Source organism: Schistocerca americana, unplaced genomic scaffold, assembly GCF_021461395.2.
Source record: "Schistocerca americana isolate TAMUIC-IGC-003095 unplaced genomic scaffold, iqSchAmer2.1 HiC_scaffold_34, whole genome shotgun sequence".
Classification (NCBI taxonomy): Eukaryota; Metazoa; Arthropoda; class Insecta; order Orthoptera; family Acrididae; genus Schistocerca; species Schistocerca americana.
In genome coordinates, this window is record NW_025726060.1 from 3,113,628 (window position 1) to 3,130,194 (window position 16,567).

The following is a 16,567-nucleotide window of genomic DNA, read 5'->3' on the forward strand; positions in this document are numbered from 1 at the left end:
TTATTGACATTAAATGAAACAACAAGTTTACTGCTACCAGTCACCGTTTTATTTATTTCCACGACGCGTTTCAAAGATTTAAACCTCCATCGGGTTTGTTTACAAATGTGACAGTATACATGTGATGTGTTAAGACAGCAAAAGGAACCTGTGACCACTGGAGGCAGTGCCACAATTTCCTCCAAAAAATCGTAACACAACACACACACAAATGTCATACTAACTAATGTAAATACACCCGATGATGGAGGTTTAAACCTTTGAAACGCGTCGTGGAAATAAATAAAACGGTGACTGGTAACAGTAAACTTGTTGTTTCATTTAATAACAAACCAGTAGGCCTAGAATATAGATGGTAGGATCATTTAGGAGCCTGACAGAACTAAAAGCTCCTAAGCCCTTACGTTAATATACCAACAGAACAAAACAAAACAAATTTTCTTCTACCGAGGTGATGTAGGGGTAAGACTATGGACAAGCATTTGGGTAGACGGCAGTTCAGATCCCCGCCCGGCCACAAAGATAAAAGTTTGCCGTGGTTTCCCTAAATCTCTAAGGCAGATGCTGAGATGGCTCCCTCGAAAACGACACGGTCGATTACCTTCTCCAGTCACAAATTGTGCTCCGTGTCTAATGGCCTCTTCGTCGAAGTGACTTTGAACTCTTATCTAGATTGAGAAAGTTTGAGCTAGCTCTCGTGTTTATCCGTTAAAATAGCCCATAGTAGCCAATCCGTTTTACACATTTTACGTTTACGTCTATACTCCAAAAGGCATTTTACAGTATATGGCGGAGGGTACTTCGTGTAACACTATCAGCTTTTCGCCCAACCCTGTACCATTCGCGAATGCTGCACCTGAAGGATGATTGTCGGTGAATCGTGCCTTTTTTGTCCTTTTGGTGCGATCTAATAAAGTTAGCACCGCGATTAGGTTGCGGAGAAGGCCAGCGTTATGGTAGCGGCGCGTTCCCAGGCTGGGACACAAATCCGTCGCAGCCCGGAAGAAATTGTGTCCGTCGTCGGGAGTATTGAAATTGGGCGGCGCTTCCGCGGCCGTCCCGTCTTTGTTCTCAGGCTAATTCTCGAAAGTGGCCTTCCGGCTGCTTAGTAATAAAGCACACGCGTAAAAACAAAGGAGCGCCCATCAGCATGCGCGCCTCTCCTTTCGCGGAGCGCCCGGTTCAAATGTAAATGCAGATGTCAAAACGTTGCAGTCCCGGCCCGCGACGAGCTTGCAATTCACCGCCATTATCGGTCCCCGTAATGCTTAAATAAACAGCTTCTTTTGTATTGCCAGACCCATCGTTTTTCGCATTTTCCTTTTTTTCCCGCTTTTGCCGTTTCTTGCGGACTCGGGTTGTCCCGAGTTGACTCCATCGCGGAGAGTGCGCGTATCTGACACGGCGTGGCCTCGTCACCTCAGTCGGAAAGCAGACTGACTCTGCGCGCTTCAAATCACTTACTCTCACCACTGTGGCATTTTCTTCTTTGTCTTCAGTCTCAAGTTAACATCGAAACGTAACAGAAGCAACCCGTTTTCAAGTGAAAATGAAATGAAACGTGGATCTCGTTACACAAAGTTCCCAGGAGGAATGGTCCGTAACCAGGGATATGAAGGGAACGATCACTTGAAGCAAGAAACTTCATACGGTCGAATGCCCTGATCCGAATGGTTACTGAGATAGAACTTGGTACACACAGCCCTTATTGTCAGGTAACAATCGCTGTGAGAGTAACAGCCTTGTACGTATCATACTTCAGCAGATATGACGTCATAGACGTTGAGAGACGTGAAAAACTGCTGCTTTGTGTATGACGTTTAAATTTATTACTTCTTTGCTACTAACGCTATTCGCAGCACATTTTGCACAAGGTATTCACATTGTAACCTCCCAGCAAATAAAATAATTTAGGGACAATGACGATAAATGAGAAATAGTGTAACCTCCCAGCAAATACACTCCCGGAAGTGGAAAAAAGAACACATTGACACCGGTGTGTCAGACCCACCATACTTGCTCCGGACACTGCGAGAGGGCTGTACAAGCAATGATCACACGCACGGCACAGCGGACACACCAGGAACCGCGGTGTTGGCCGTCGAATGGCGCTAGCTGCGCAGCATTTGTGCACCGCCGCCGTCAGTGTCAGCCAGTTTGCCGTGGCATACGGAGCTCCATCGCAGTCTTTAACACTGGTAGCATGCCGCGACAGCGTGGACGTGAACCGTATGTGCAGTTGACGGACTTTGAGCGAGGGCGTATAGTGGGCATGCGGGAGGCTGGGTGGACGTACCGCCGAATTGCTCAACACGTGGGGCGTGAGGTCTCCACAGTACATCGATGTTGTCGCCAGTGGTCGGCGGAAGGTGCACGTGCCCGTCGACCTGGGACCGGACCGCAGCGACGCACGGATGCACGCCAAGACCGTAGGATCCTACGCAGTGCCGTAGGGGACCGCACCGCCACTTCCCAGCAAATTAGGGACACTGTTGCTCCTGGGGTATCGGCGAGGACCATTCGCTACCGTCTCCATGAAGCTGGGCTACGGTCCCGCACACCGTTAGGCCGTCTTCCGCTCACGCCCCAACATCGTGCAGCCCGCCTCCAGTGGTGTCGCGACAGGCGTGAATGGAGGGACGAATGGAGACGTGTCGTCTTCAGCGATGAGAGTCGCTTCTGCCTTGGTGCCAATGATGGTCGTATGCGTGTTTGGCGCCGTGCAGGTGAGCGCCACAATCAGGACTGCAAACGACCGAGGCACACAGGGCCAACACCCGGCATCATGGTGTGGGGAGCGATCTCCTACACTGGCCGTACACCACTGGTGTTCGTCGAGGGGACACTGAATAGTGCACGGTACATCCAAACCGTCATCGAACTCATCGTTCTACCATTCCTAGACCGGCAAGGGAACTTGCTGTTCCAACAGGACAATGCACGTCTGCATGTATCCCGTGCCACCCAACGTGCTCTAGAAGGTGTAAGTCAACTACCCTGGCCAGCAAGATCTCCGAATCTGTCCCCCATTGAGCATGTTTGGGACTGGATGAAGCGTCGTCTCACGCGGTCTGCACCTCCAGCACGAACGCTGGTCCAACTGAGGCGCCAGGTGGAAATGGCATGGCAAGCCGTTCCACAGGACTACATCCAGCATCTCTACGATCGTCTCCATGGGAGAATAGCAGCCTGCATTGCTGCGAAAGGTGGATATTCACTGTACTAGTGCCGACATTGTGCATGCTCTGTTGCCTGTGTCTATGTGCCTGTGGTTCTGTCAGTGTGATCATGTGATGTATCTGACCCCAGGAATGTGTCAATAAAGTTTCCCCTTCCTGGGACAATGAATTCACGGTGTTCTTATTTCAATTTCCAGGAGTGTAAAATAGTTTATGGACAGTGACAATAAGTGAGAAATAGCAATCTGAGCTAAGTGTAAGCTCCCCACAAAAATGAAAGACAATTCAATGATAATGAAAACGAAAATAGACCGAAAAGTCGATCTTAGGCCCTGTGCAATAATTAAACCTGAATTCGTACCTCAGTAAAACTGCATCTCTAGATTCTGCTCTTATTCTTCGGCATAGCTTGGAGGAAATGCATCGCAAATATTCTTTGAATTTAAGTGAATCTTTTCTTTAAGGAAATGCGTGGGAAATATTCTTTCAATTCAAATGATTGTTTTCTTAAAAAATTGCTTTGAAAACAAAATTATTATTGGGGCATTTCTTGAACAAATTAATTACAAAAAATATACATTACATTATCTGATGTGCGCAATGCAGCTTCATTACCTTATTTAACAATATACCTCGTCCTGAATCTTGACCAGCGACCCATGTCGACGCCCGCCGACAGCGTCCCACTCGCGACTGACTGCCATTCGCAACTGCGTCCCACTCGCGACTGTGCAAGCCTCATCATCTCCCAGTACCTACTGCAGCCTACATCCTTCTGAATCCGCTTGGTGTATTCATCTCCTGGTCTCCCTCTACGATTTTTACCCTCCACGCTGCCCTCCAATGCTAAATGAATGTGTGATCCCTTAATGCCTCAGAACATGTCCTACCAACCGATCCCTTCTTATATGGTTTCGTTCCTAATACAGAGTGCCACTCGCAACTTACTCTCGCGCGATCAAGCGCAGACTAGCAACTATAAATAACTCTCTGGTCAGAGATTCTGTCATGCCTCGCCATCGCTGTTACAGAATACATATGGAACGTACGCGTTTCAACATATACCGCTGAATGTACCTAAAGAATCATATCATCTATCGGGCGATATGACCTCATAAACACTGAGATACGTGGAAAAAAAGCCGCATCATGCATGTTGTTATTTATTCTTTGCTACTAAGACACTCCTACAGTCGATTCAACTTAGGAAATCCCTGACAGCCGGTAGCGCTTTTGACAACTTTGAAACGCGAAGCGCAAACTGCTGTAGGCGAAAGCAATAGCCGTCTATAGAGCTATAAATAGGCGTTGTTATAGAAATGTTTACAAGGTCGCGTTTTAGACAGGCGAAGCAGCTTCGCCCAGCTAACAGAAACTGCCCGAGATCATCTCACACAAAGTCTACTGCAGGAGTACATGTTGTTGTTGTGGTCTTCAGTCCTGAGACTGGTTTGATGCAGCTCTCCATGCTACTCTATCCTGTGCAAGCCTCATCATCCCCCAGTACCTACTGCAGCCTACATCCTTCTGAATCTGCTTAGTGTATTCATCTCCTGGTCTCCCTCTACGATTTTTACCCTCCACGCTGCCCTCCAATGCTAAATGAATGTGTGATCCCTTAATGCCTCAGATCATGTCCTACCAACCGATCCCTTCTTATATGGTTTCGTTCCTAATACAAAACTGACAACATGAATGCCCAGGCAACGCCTGATTGGCAGTTAGTTATTTGACACATTATCAGGTTTACATACATACACATGTGCAACAGTTCGTAAACATTACAACACGCGTTTTACTTAGGATCAATTGAAAAATAACTATTTTTAACACAGTCACAACTCTGGTAGACTCACTACCATCAAGATTTAGACGTCTTGGCAAGCGCCGACGGTATTCTTCGACAGCGGCAGAAGCACACCATCGCAAAATCCGTAAACATGCAGCATATCTACGTATTCATTAATGTGGGCCGCTCGGTGTGGCCGAGCGGTTCTAGGCGCTACAGTGTGGAACCGCGCGACCGCTATGGTCGCAGGTTCGAATCCTGCCTCGGGCATGGATGTGTGTGTTGTCCTTAGGTTAGTTAGGTTTAAGTAGTTCTAAGTTCTAGGGGACTGATGACCTCAGATGTTAAGTCCCATAGTGCCCAGAGCCCATTAATGTGGCTGTTTGGTAATTTAAACAATGCGTGTGCGAACTCAGTTAACCGATGCCAAGCCCAAATACACATAAAGTATGTTCTCCCTCGGAAGCCATTCGAAGTAGAGCATATGTCCATATGAAGTTTTCTGCTTCGAATGAGCGTTCCTGTCAAATCCCTGAATATTGGCCATTCATCCAGGGATATCCTGTATATTGGGTGAGTCCCGGAACTTCTACACTTCAAAGAACTTCCGACTCGTTAGAGGTATTTGTAATTTCTTTGACATAGGCGAATAGTGACCACGGCTCGTGAAACATGTACCATCGCGTTTTAGCTACTTTGTTAATCGCCCAGTTAAAGGTATGACATTTGTTTATTAAAATAGAACTATGGTGTTTTTGTACCAGAATAGGAGGTCGTGTGAGAAATATTGAATTACGTAACTGTTTCGTACTTCTCGTTGGAAATTATATTGATTATCGGAATTTTTTTGCTTTTGTTGCTGGCGTTTGTATGGCCGCTCGGAACGAAGTCAAGCTTGAACATTAACCACTATAAAGGCGAAAACGTTTTTCGTGCCAAAAAGAATTTTATACCTTTGAAAGTCATTGAGCTCGTTTTACAGTCTGAAGAGGTATCTCTTGTTCGCTGATGCAGCTTTACGTCGAGTGTGTCGCAAACATCATCACGTATCGCTGCTCACCAGGGAGGAAAATTTGAAGTTATTGCAATATTGTCGTGTGAAACTTCTAAACCTTGTACTACAACATATGCAGCAGTCATAAAACACAGTTCTTTCCTGTTGCGCGTGTGTAAGAGAATCACATGCATTAGTGCCATTACAAAACTGTTCTTAATGGATCTCATCACTGTTGAACATACAGAAACTAATACGTCCCATAGAGAGCAAGATTCCTGTGCAGCCGTCTAATTATGTCGCATTGTTCCAGGTGCTGGCTCCACGGCGCGCCTGTGCCGGCAGAATCGTGGTTACACCTTCGCGTTTCGCTACAGACTTTTTATTTCCCCCGCGACGGCTGTTACGCGCGATTTCACGGCCAATGATTTATTGGCGATATTAACATAAGTACGGTGAATGCTGGTGTCATGGGTTCTCCTTTTGTGAATTATTTGCAGCTAAGATAATCGCGAGAGCGAAACAACTTTTCACCTCCGTTTGTGGTTCAAATGGCTCTGAGCACTATGGGACTATCTATGGTCATCAGTCCCTAGGACTTAGAACTACTTAAACCTAACTAACCTAAGGACAGCACACAACACCCAGTCATCACGAGGCAGAGAGAATCCCTGACCCCGCCGGGAATCGAACCCGGGAACCCGAGCGTGGGAAGCGAGAACGCTACCGCAAGACCACGAGCTGCGGACCTTCCGTTTGTTGTTGTGGGCGCGTCTGGCGGTAGTTGACGTCGTTGCCTAGAGCTGCTCGCCGTTTGAGTCGAAACCACTACTTAACCTTTTCTTATAGCACTTACGCTTCCTTTCACTTTATGACGCTACCTCGATTAATGTAGGTATATTCTGGATTTGCCAACAGCGTGGAAGGGAAATTTGCTAGGCGCTCCTGGTGACTGAACGTGACACTGCCGCCAGAATAGTAACTGTAATCGCGTTTGAAACGTGCTGACAATACGCTGCTGTGTCTTCTCTATATCGTATGTTAAAGTGAAGCAGAGTAGAAACGTTCGGTAGACTATGGACCAGTTTTGCTTCGTCTGGTCGTTTTTCATGAAAATAATGGTGAACAAGAACGGAGCTAACAAAAGACAGACGCCTTCGTATGCTAATAGAAAGGCAAATACACAGTGAATCCGTCTAAAGAGGTGGCGTAGTGGTTAAGACTCTGGACTCGCATTGAAGAGGAACTGGGTTCAAATCTCCGTTCGCCCGTCCAGATTTAATTTTTATGTGCTTACCGTAACTCAGCTCAACGAATGCCGGGCTGTTTTCTTCTTTTATGCCAGTCTGTGCTCTGTCTCTACGGCAGCGATTTATTGCGAAATCATTGTTTCGGAACGAGCCTGAATCTTTTCTGGAGGAGATAAGGAATAATTGAAGAAAGATTAGGACTTAGTGTCCCGTTGAAAGCAATGGCTGAAGGGGTCAAAATGTTTATATGGCACCTCAGTTCCATTATGCGGATGGGGTAGGACATGGATGTAACCGCCAGTCATCTGTACAGAAATGAAATTTTAGTTTCCCCGTCCACGTTAAGCGTGAAGAAGACGCCGGTTTAAGCCAAATTATGTTAACACGGACCAAATACCGACACCAAACAATAAACCATACCGCAAATCGAACTAGTTAAAGGTTCAGTTGTCAACTTCCGTAATTGTTCTTTTAAATACGAATGATGCAAGTACATGTTACACCATAGAAACCTGCTTAAAAGTCTTGGTTATCAAGATATGAGAACATTGTTAATTTAATTTTATTTGTCACAATATAACAACAATCAAATTGCGTGCAAAGTTAAAAGGTAAATTAGACTTAGCAGTACAAATAAAGTGTAGCTATTGAAATGGTGATTTAAAAAAATTAAAAAAAAGCTTCTCGCGACAACCGCCTGCAGCGGTTCTTCGTAGAATGATAAATATAAGAAGGACTACTAGAGCAATATTGAACATACCGCTACGCCACGGCACCCAATCTGCGAGTACAGCATATCAATAATAAATAAATTAAAGCAGGTTTGAGTAGTCCATCATTTACTGTGTCGATCCCTTGACAACATTTTATTTGAATCCAACTACCAAATCCTTAAATATGAACGTGCCCCTGCCTTTTAATAAGCGCAGCAACTGAATGACGAATAACGTCAACTTCTTCTGTCGGTGTTGGGGGCAGGAGGGGTAAACACTGGCATGAAAAACAAGTTTACTGAGACATGAAGGCTGTAAACGTGTTACGGAGATTAACTGCAGAAATATATATTTCACTAGTAAATGAGTTCTTGCCAATTGATGTTCTCTATATTAACGTTTGACGGGAAAAATTTGAAGTTCTGAAGCAACTTTCCTAATAAGTAGTGGCAGGGGAAAGTTTAGTTCGTTGTTTTTATTTCATTTGTAAGACAGAATTACTACGTGGTCATAACACTTTGGGTACAGAGAAAAAGTTACGCTATAGGCCTTGGCTGGAAAACAGGAGAGGAAAAAACTACATACTGTATCACCGAGGCAACAGTAGGTGGAGGTTGTAAGGGGTTCGTAGGCCCTTACGATAAGTTTTGCACTCGGCACAGGTCGATAGGGCAAACAATCGATTGTGTCGTGTTGCGAGAGCGAGTGTAAGTTGAGGCAGTCCCATGTGGCGGGCCGAGCTGTGTGGAGGCCTGTTGTTGTAATGCAAGGCTTTACCGACAAAGGGAGTGGCCATCGCCGCGGTTTAACCCCTTTGTGTTAGAATAATACTAGGAAAGTGAAGAAGTATAATTACGAGAGTGGTCAGTGATATTTCAGTGCCGATATTTTGGTTTCGCGTCTACCGCGCCGGCATCATTTTGGATTGCAGTGATTGAATCTGCGTGTGACGATAATGAATAACGAAGCAGCCTGTGCTGAGATTAGCCGTAGTTAAATATGTATGACGAAGGCAGTGGCTGTCTCCTTCTTTTTGTGTTTTGAGACGAATATAGGTCATTGATTAGTGAAACTGTGTTGGTGTTCTTCTTGTTACCAGACGTGTCATTATTACAGCATTTGAGAAGGACAAACTGGAAAGTAACAACTCTGTGGCAGTCAATTCCGATTGCCAGTCCCATTAGGTACACGGTCATATTAATTAATAATTATTGGGCTGCTAGTCGGCCAGATCAGGTCGGGTCGAAGTATAAATCGGAGGAGTTACAAGGTAAATATGCGCAACAGAAAATATTCATGAGGCAGGAAGTAAAAAACAAAAACAAAAAAAATCATTTTGCAGGAAGACCCCGAAGGGAAGGTTTGGGATGCTGATATCTAAGTATCCTGTTAAATACAACTATTCATCTAGAGTATATTGTTCACAGTAACAAAATTACATAGTTAGTGTTCGTCACAGAATGTATTGCTTTCCTGTGATAGCTTGAAAGGGTACAGTACCGCCCAACATTGAAAATAGGTACGAAATTCTTGTCAGAACAACACATTTTTTGTGTAAAAGTAACTCAATTTCAATTAATACAGCGAAGCCGGATACCAGTGTGGGAAAGAATGACAATTTATTTATTTATTTAATTGATCACATGTGCACTCCCTCAAAATAAATCCCTACATCCAGTTTGGTGAGATCTGTGAAAGGAATGAATGTATGGTCGTCTGCTAACCACAGATAGTGAATCGGAATATATGATCATCTTTGAGTCGATCCTTTGGCTACCTTTGGTGAGACCAAAGAGATGGAAGTTACCAGAGCTTTGAGCGTCTGAAATGTGGCTGACCAATAAGGTAGCAGGGTGCTTCTCCCACTTCGAGAGAGGTGCGAGAGAATCGGAATACGGCCATGTTTCAGGTACTCTGCCGCTGAACCTTCTGCTGTAAAGACCTGTTTTTTTTTTGTTGTGCTCCGTAATGAAAGAGTGGAGGCATGGTATGGATGTGGAATATTTAAGAGTAGTTAGAATTAATAATTTCTCTTTCACAGGACCTTTTGTGGGGAAAATTACAAAGTGAGGCAGGTAATTTTAAGGGGATTGTAGTAAACCAACGGTCACAAAGAGCCCACGTGTAGTTATAAGTTGAGATACTTCCGTGAGCTTAAGCTGAAATATTTAAGAATTAATAGCGTGTGTACAATAAGCTGAAATAGAATTAATAGCGTGTGTACAATAAGCTGAAATAGGATTAATAGCGGGTGTACAATAAGCTGAAATATTTAAGAAATAGCGTGTGTATCATAAGTTGAAGTATTTAAGAAATATCATTCCGTGTGACGCTGAATTTAAACTCTGAGAGAGAATCAAGGTGAGTCGGCCGTTTTTCCAGCAACGCCACTTGGCTTGCATTGCACAGGAAGACGTGCGTTTATCTCCAGAGTTCACAGTAGGAAAGTAGAATTACAAAGTGGGGCAGTGTCGTGTGAAACTGGGATAAATATTGATTGAAGTGGGAAAGCGGAAAGTGATGAAGTTGTAACCGTTCTTTGTGTAATATTTCATATTGTTGTGTTGTGTATGTCTTGTAATTTGGGTATGTGTGTTTTGCATGGGAGTAGCAAGGTAGTTTCGAAAGATTTGTGGGTATGCCTGTTCCTTCTGTATCGCTCGATCTGGAGGAAAGTTTCGTGAGGATTATTGTGAGAGGCGAAGTGTGAGGAATAATAAAAGATCCACCATCCGATCCAGGGAGTGCACTGTTGCGGTAAATAGATTACGAGACCATAGTATAGAGATTCACTAACGTAAAGCCATGCCCACTGGGCGGAATTTCTCATGTGATTCTGTTGTAGGTTGTAGAATTTGTGTGTTTAGGAATAAATCAAATAGTGAAAAGAAAGAGATTGGTGGCCTTTTTCATTAAATTGTATGTTATCGTAATGTCCCGAATTTATATAAAAGCCGTTAAATCAAAGACAAAAGGTAAATGTGGTATTGCCAGTGCGTAGTGTACAGTCAGAGTTCTATAAATCACTGATAGTCAGATGCGTGTTTCCGTTGCGTATTATTCATACAGGAGGATAATTTGTAACTAAATAGTAAGATACGAGAATTCATGTTGCTCGATAAATTAAGGAAGATTCCACTCGCTTGGCAAACCACTCATCTTGCAGGCCTGACTGCTTGATGCCACAGTATGAGAAAGGCAAGTGGGTGCCTCTCATAATTTCGACCCTGCCAGGATTCCGTTTTTTGCCACGATAATTTTGTTACCAGGATATTTAATTTGCTGCCAGGATTCCGTTTTTTGCCACGATAATTTTGTTACCAGGATATTTAATTTGTTGCCAGGATTCCGTTTTTTGCCACGATAATTTTGTTACCAGGATATTTAATTTGTTGCCAGGATTCCTTTGCCAGGATCGTTTTTGTTAGGATATTTTGTTGTTAGGGTTTGCTGTTAAGATTTTTTTTATGGAATGTATTGTGATAGCGTTAAGAAGTAAAATTTTTTCTGTTTGCAAATTCTTTCTGGATTGGTGAGGATCTTTTATTTTATGTAATTAATTGCTATATCGCACAAGGCTGGAAGATCGTTTCATAATTTTTTTTGCGTAATGTCCGTAGTAACTAGGTCGCAGTCGAAAAGTGTAGCTACCATGGAGAATAGCGATTCTGGGGTGGACGTAGCAGTGCAGCAGGAAGTAGCTGTTGACCATGGGTTAATGAGCGAGAAAGACAAACGCTCCGAAGGGGCTGTATTGTTCAGTGGACCGCTGCAAGGGGAACCTTTATGCGGCGGGCTTTGTCCACAAACGCGGGCTTTTCCCGACGACGCGGGCTCGGGACTAGGTCAGGTATTCAGTGAAAGTGAAGCTACCCTTAGCGAAGCTACCGTTTCTCAGGCGAACGAGGTGAGCGCGTCGAAAGTAGGAAATAACGATGTGATACTGCAGTTTTTACAAGCGATGAGTAGGGAGACTAACGAAAGATTAGAAGCGATGAGTAGAGATAATAAAGCGATGAATAGGGAGACTAAGGAAAGATTTAAAGCAACTAACGAAAGATTAGAAGCAATCAATAGAGATAATAAGGAGAGAGATAGGGAGAATAAGGAGAGAGATAGGGAGGCTAAGGAGAGAGATAGGGAGACTAAGGAGAGATTGGAAGCAAATAAGGAAAGATTGGAGGCAATTGATAAGGGAAATAAAGAGGCAATGAGGAAGCTACACACAGTTATCGATGAGCGTCTGTCCGCAGTTAATAATCGGTTAGATGAGGGGGAGAAGAATCTGGATGCGGTGCAGCAAGAATGTGATGCTGTGAAAGAAAAGGCCAATAATTTGGAGGTACGAATAAGTGCAATAGAAAGCGATATTACAGAACATAGGGGCGTGTGGCCGGATGAGCGAATCAAAGAGATAGTGGAGGACTTACTTGCAGATAAACAAGGGGCATTAGACAGCGTGGAAGCTCAAGTCACACGGCAGGAAATGGCGCTAAATAAACACAGGGATGAAGTTGCGGAGGTAGTGGTCAGAATGAATACGATTAGCGCAGATGTAGAAAAGATCAGTATAAGAGGCGAAACAGGCTCTGACAGTACGCAGCGAGAGGTTTATGCCGACCAGGAGGAGATACAATCACTATTACAGTTTAAAGAGGCACAATTAGAAACAAATAGGAAACACAGAGAAGAACTAGCACAGTTGCAATTAGCATGCAGTAGCGGAAGTGACACACCACCAGATAGATTGCAGAGGGAGAGTGAGATAAATTCAAAAAAAGAAAATAGGCAGAAAGAGGAAGACGAACTCAGAGAGTCAGGAGAACGGTTGTGTCGGATAAAACAGGTGGCAAACCCAACTGGGTATAGCCCAAGGTCGGAAAACATAAATGCGGAAGAAGAATGTAGGAGGCACTTCGTGTCGGTACAAAAGTTCACTTGCTTTCCGGATGCTGATAACTATCAACATCCATGTCTGTGGCTGTCTCAATTTCAAGATTCATTACCTGAATCGTGGGGACCGCTCCTCAAAATGAAGTTTGTGTGCAACCATTTGAGGGACGAGGCTAGAGCGAAAATGCAGGAAGTTATTAATGACTGTAGTAGCTACAAGATATTTTGTGACAAGTTTTTAAATGAATTCTGGTCGAAAAGTAAGCAGGACCAGGTTAAGCAAAGCATATTGATGATGCCAAATTGTAACGAAGGTGGTATAAGAGATCCAGTGTCGTGTTATCAGGAAATGCTGAGACGAAACAGGTATTTGGATGTGCCATACGAAACTGGGGAGCTCATTAGGATCTGTATAACGAAGTTGCCAGTGAAATTGCGCAGAGATATAGTGATAGCAGGCAGAGGCTTAGACGATTCTGCGTCATTTCAGCACTTGTTACAAGAATTGGGTAATGAGAGCAATATCGTGAACGGAGACACGACTCATAGGTCAGACAGAGTCGAGGATAGGAACGGCAGAAACTATCAGAATGACAGGAGAGCATGGAATCCTGGTATTTCTTTCTTGTCGTAATATATTAATGGATAGGAGAAACAAATCCAACATATCAGCCCTTAGCATCTTGCCTTAAAACACATGCAGCTGGCACTGAAAATTATCTATGTAGCGGACATACTCTACTGATATGTAGGAGTGCAAATACCATACTTCTGATCAGAGAATAAAACACCAGTAATGGAATCTGTTAGGCTGGTCTCTCAGAGCAAAATTTGCGAATTTTTATTTCGAACAGTAATGTAAAAAGGACTGTTTCCTCAAAGAAACCAGTTGCTAAAATGTTATGTAATAATGCCAATAAGTCCAGTTTAATTAGTGCGATTTGACTATTGCAGGTACTTAACACGTAATGTAAAAAGTAAACATTGTGATGTGTATGGAATAGGGTACGTTTATACTGCTGTTACAGGTCACATGAGTGATGTGATCGAAGTTTTTAAATTAGATGCCATCTGATCTATAGTATGTCATTGTCGTGGTGACAGTTATAATGAGGTGCTGTGTATGGTTGTTCGGAATCTGGTGTTAGTGAAAGAGGCTACTAGCACCAAAGTTTCTAACACTTGGGCTGTCCCATTTCTCCCAGCTTGTACATTCTCTGCACACATTTAATTTTCATGTAAACTTAGATTCCTAACTAGCAAATTCTTTACTGTGTATAGTGGACCATTAAGAGTGAGGCGGATTGTCCATGAAAATGCTGTACTGATTGAGACGATCAAGGGAAAACAATCTCGTGGGCTTCATCACATTTCTAACATCAAATTATGGAAAAGTTAAGGATAGATCTAGAGTAGGCAATTTATGGTAGATAGTCAGTGTATTTATTTGTGGTGTGTAACGTTGTGCAGGGTCAAAATCGAACATAAGAATTTTCAGGCGGGATGTCAGGAAGTATGACGGAATAGACTGGTCGAATGAGTCATGAACAGGAGTCGATAGGGTGGTGTATGTACGTATTTTTTGTCATATGAATAAGGATCAAGCAGAAACGACGTGATGATTAATGAGTGGATAAAGATGGTAGATAGATAAGCGACGTGATAAATAGTAGTAGATAAAGGTGATATTTAAGGAGAGAAGCGACGTGAAGCAGTGTGATTAATAAAGAAAGATTCGACGTGATGAAACAGTGGTAAATAAAGGTGAGTAGAATTAATAATGTGGAGATGTCTTAGATGTATGTTACAGAGAGGCCTGTGTATGCTGCAATAGAGATTGATGCCAATGATGAAGGAAGACCAGGAAATGATGGAGTAATGGACGGACGGAGAGCCGAAATACGAATGAAGAGATGAGGACAACTGCACAATGTGAAAGGACGTAAAGAGAGTTTGAGACCCAGATGGTGAACGTTGTGGAATACTGACGTAAGATGTGATATAAGTGTAGATCTAATTCTTAGCATAAAATTTGCGATTGGGCAAAAATAATATTTTTTGTTGTTGAAGCCTGGTACCAGTATAACCAATCAAAACGGTACCAAGAATGTGTACAGTTATTTTGCAGGTTGATTAATTTGTGTATTTTTTGTTCTTAGATGAAATGTCGCAATTCTAAGTTGGTGTTTAGCAGAATGATTAATGGGTAAAGCGAATGCGGAGGTAAGCCGATGGAGAGAGGTGCCAGAGTGAAAGGACGAATTCGGAGACTGGAATGCTATCTCTGAAACAGCTTCATGTGTTATGTGGTTGAGTATAAGGGAGCTAAGGTATGGTATGTTGTCGTGAGTGTGGTGGTGTTAAGGTTAGCCGACTTCTAGACCTATTCTGTTAGTGTATCTATGGATTGAATGAGAGGGAAAATGTGATGTCTGGTGAGTGAGAGTCGTAGAGTAGTGTGATCAATGCGCACACTCCTGTAAAGGGGATCCTACCGATCTGTAACTAAAACATTATTGTGTATTGTTTGATTTGGATGAACCTCGATGGCAGGTCAGGATTTATCATGTGGATGGTTCATACATGTCCTAGAAATGTTGTTATATATAATAAAATGTAAAATGTATAAAGAGATACTAATTTCAGTCTGTCACAAACACAAAGGTGCATTGTATGTTGTAGATTTAGAGTCACCAGTTTCTAAAATGTTTATTGTCTTAGGTTGTTAAAGTAGTTTAATATTTAATAACCTGTGTTAGGTAATTGTGAGCTGTATAGATTATTTCTTATTTTTTTTGTTAGAACACTTTCAAGGGGTATTAATTTCAGTGTGTCACAAGCACAAAAGTTCATTGTATATTGTAGTTTTAGGATAAAGTTTCTAATATTTTCACTGTGATAGGATGTTAGAGTAGCCTACTATTTGATATTGTAATTATGAGCTGTATAGATTGTTTATTATTCCTTTTGTTTTTTTTTTACACTTTCATGTTTTGTATGAGGGACGACAGGTACAATGAATAGAACGAGTGTGGGCTGTCTATAGAAAAGAGATAAATGTTGATGTTGTATGTGTAGAAAACTAGGGTGTATAATTTTAATGTAAGAATTTCCTTTTGTCTGTAATGTTGCGAGATGCACGGAAGGCTAACTGATTGGGTGTCGTAACGCCCATACCGCTAGCGGGCCGAGCTGACGATGCCATGGCGACAGGCGACAGAGCCGCGGCACTCCCCACTCCACTGTCGGACGGGGTACACTCCACGCGCCCGCTACAGCAGGTCAACGGCCTGGGGCGACACGCACGTACCACTGGCCATTCATGAGTTCCGCCACCCTTACGACTGGGGAAGGTATCCCGCGGAGGCAACAGCGGGTGGTTTCTTCTGCTCAACGGCGCGCGCAGCGGCGCTACTGCAGAATGGACGAGGCGCGGCAGAGCACGGCGAGCATTTTTTTTACCAGCAGCTAATAACTAGTACTGGACTGTGGAGCCGTGAAACAAGATAACTGCGACTTTCCATAATGTGGAAAGTGAAGGACTGGTGTTTCCACGTTGTGAGTGGTGGAAAAGATTTTGTCTTTAGCAGACAGGACGATCGTTTTGTTTTGTCTTGACCACTGAATGGTGGGATCCATAAACTTTTGGCAGTGACTTGTTAAGTGTGCTTTGTGAATTGCACGTGGGACACTTGGTATACTTAGAGGACAGTTGTCGTTTGGTGAACAATTATTGTATGAAGGCAAGA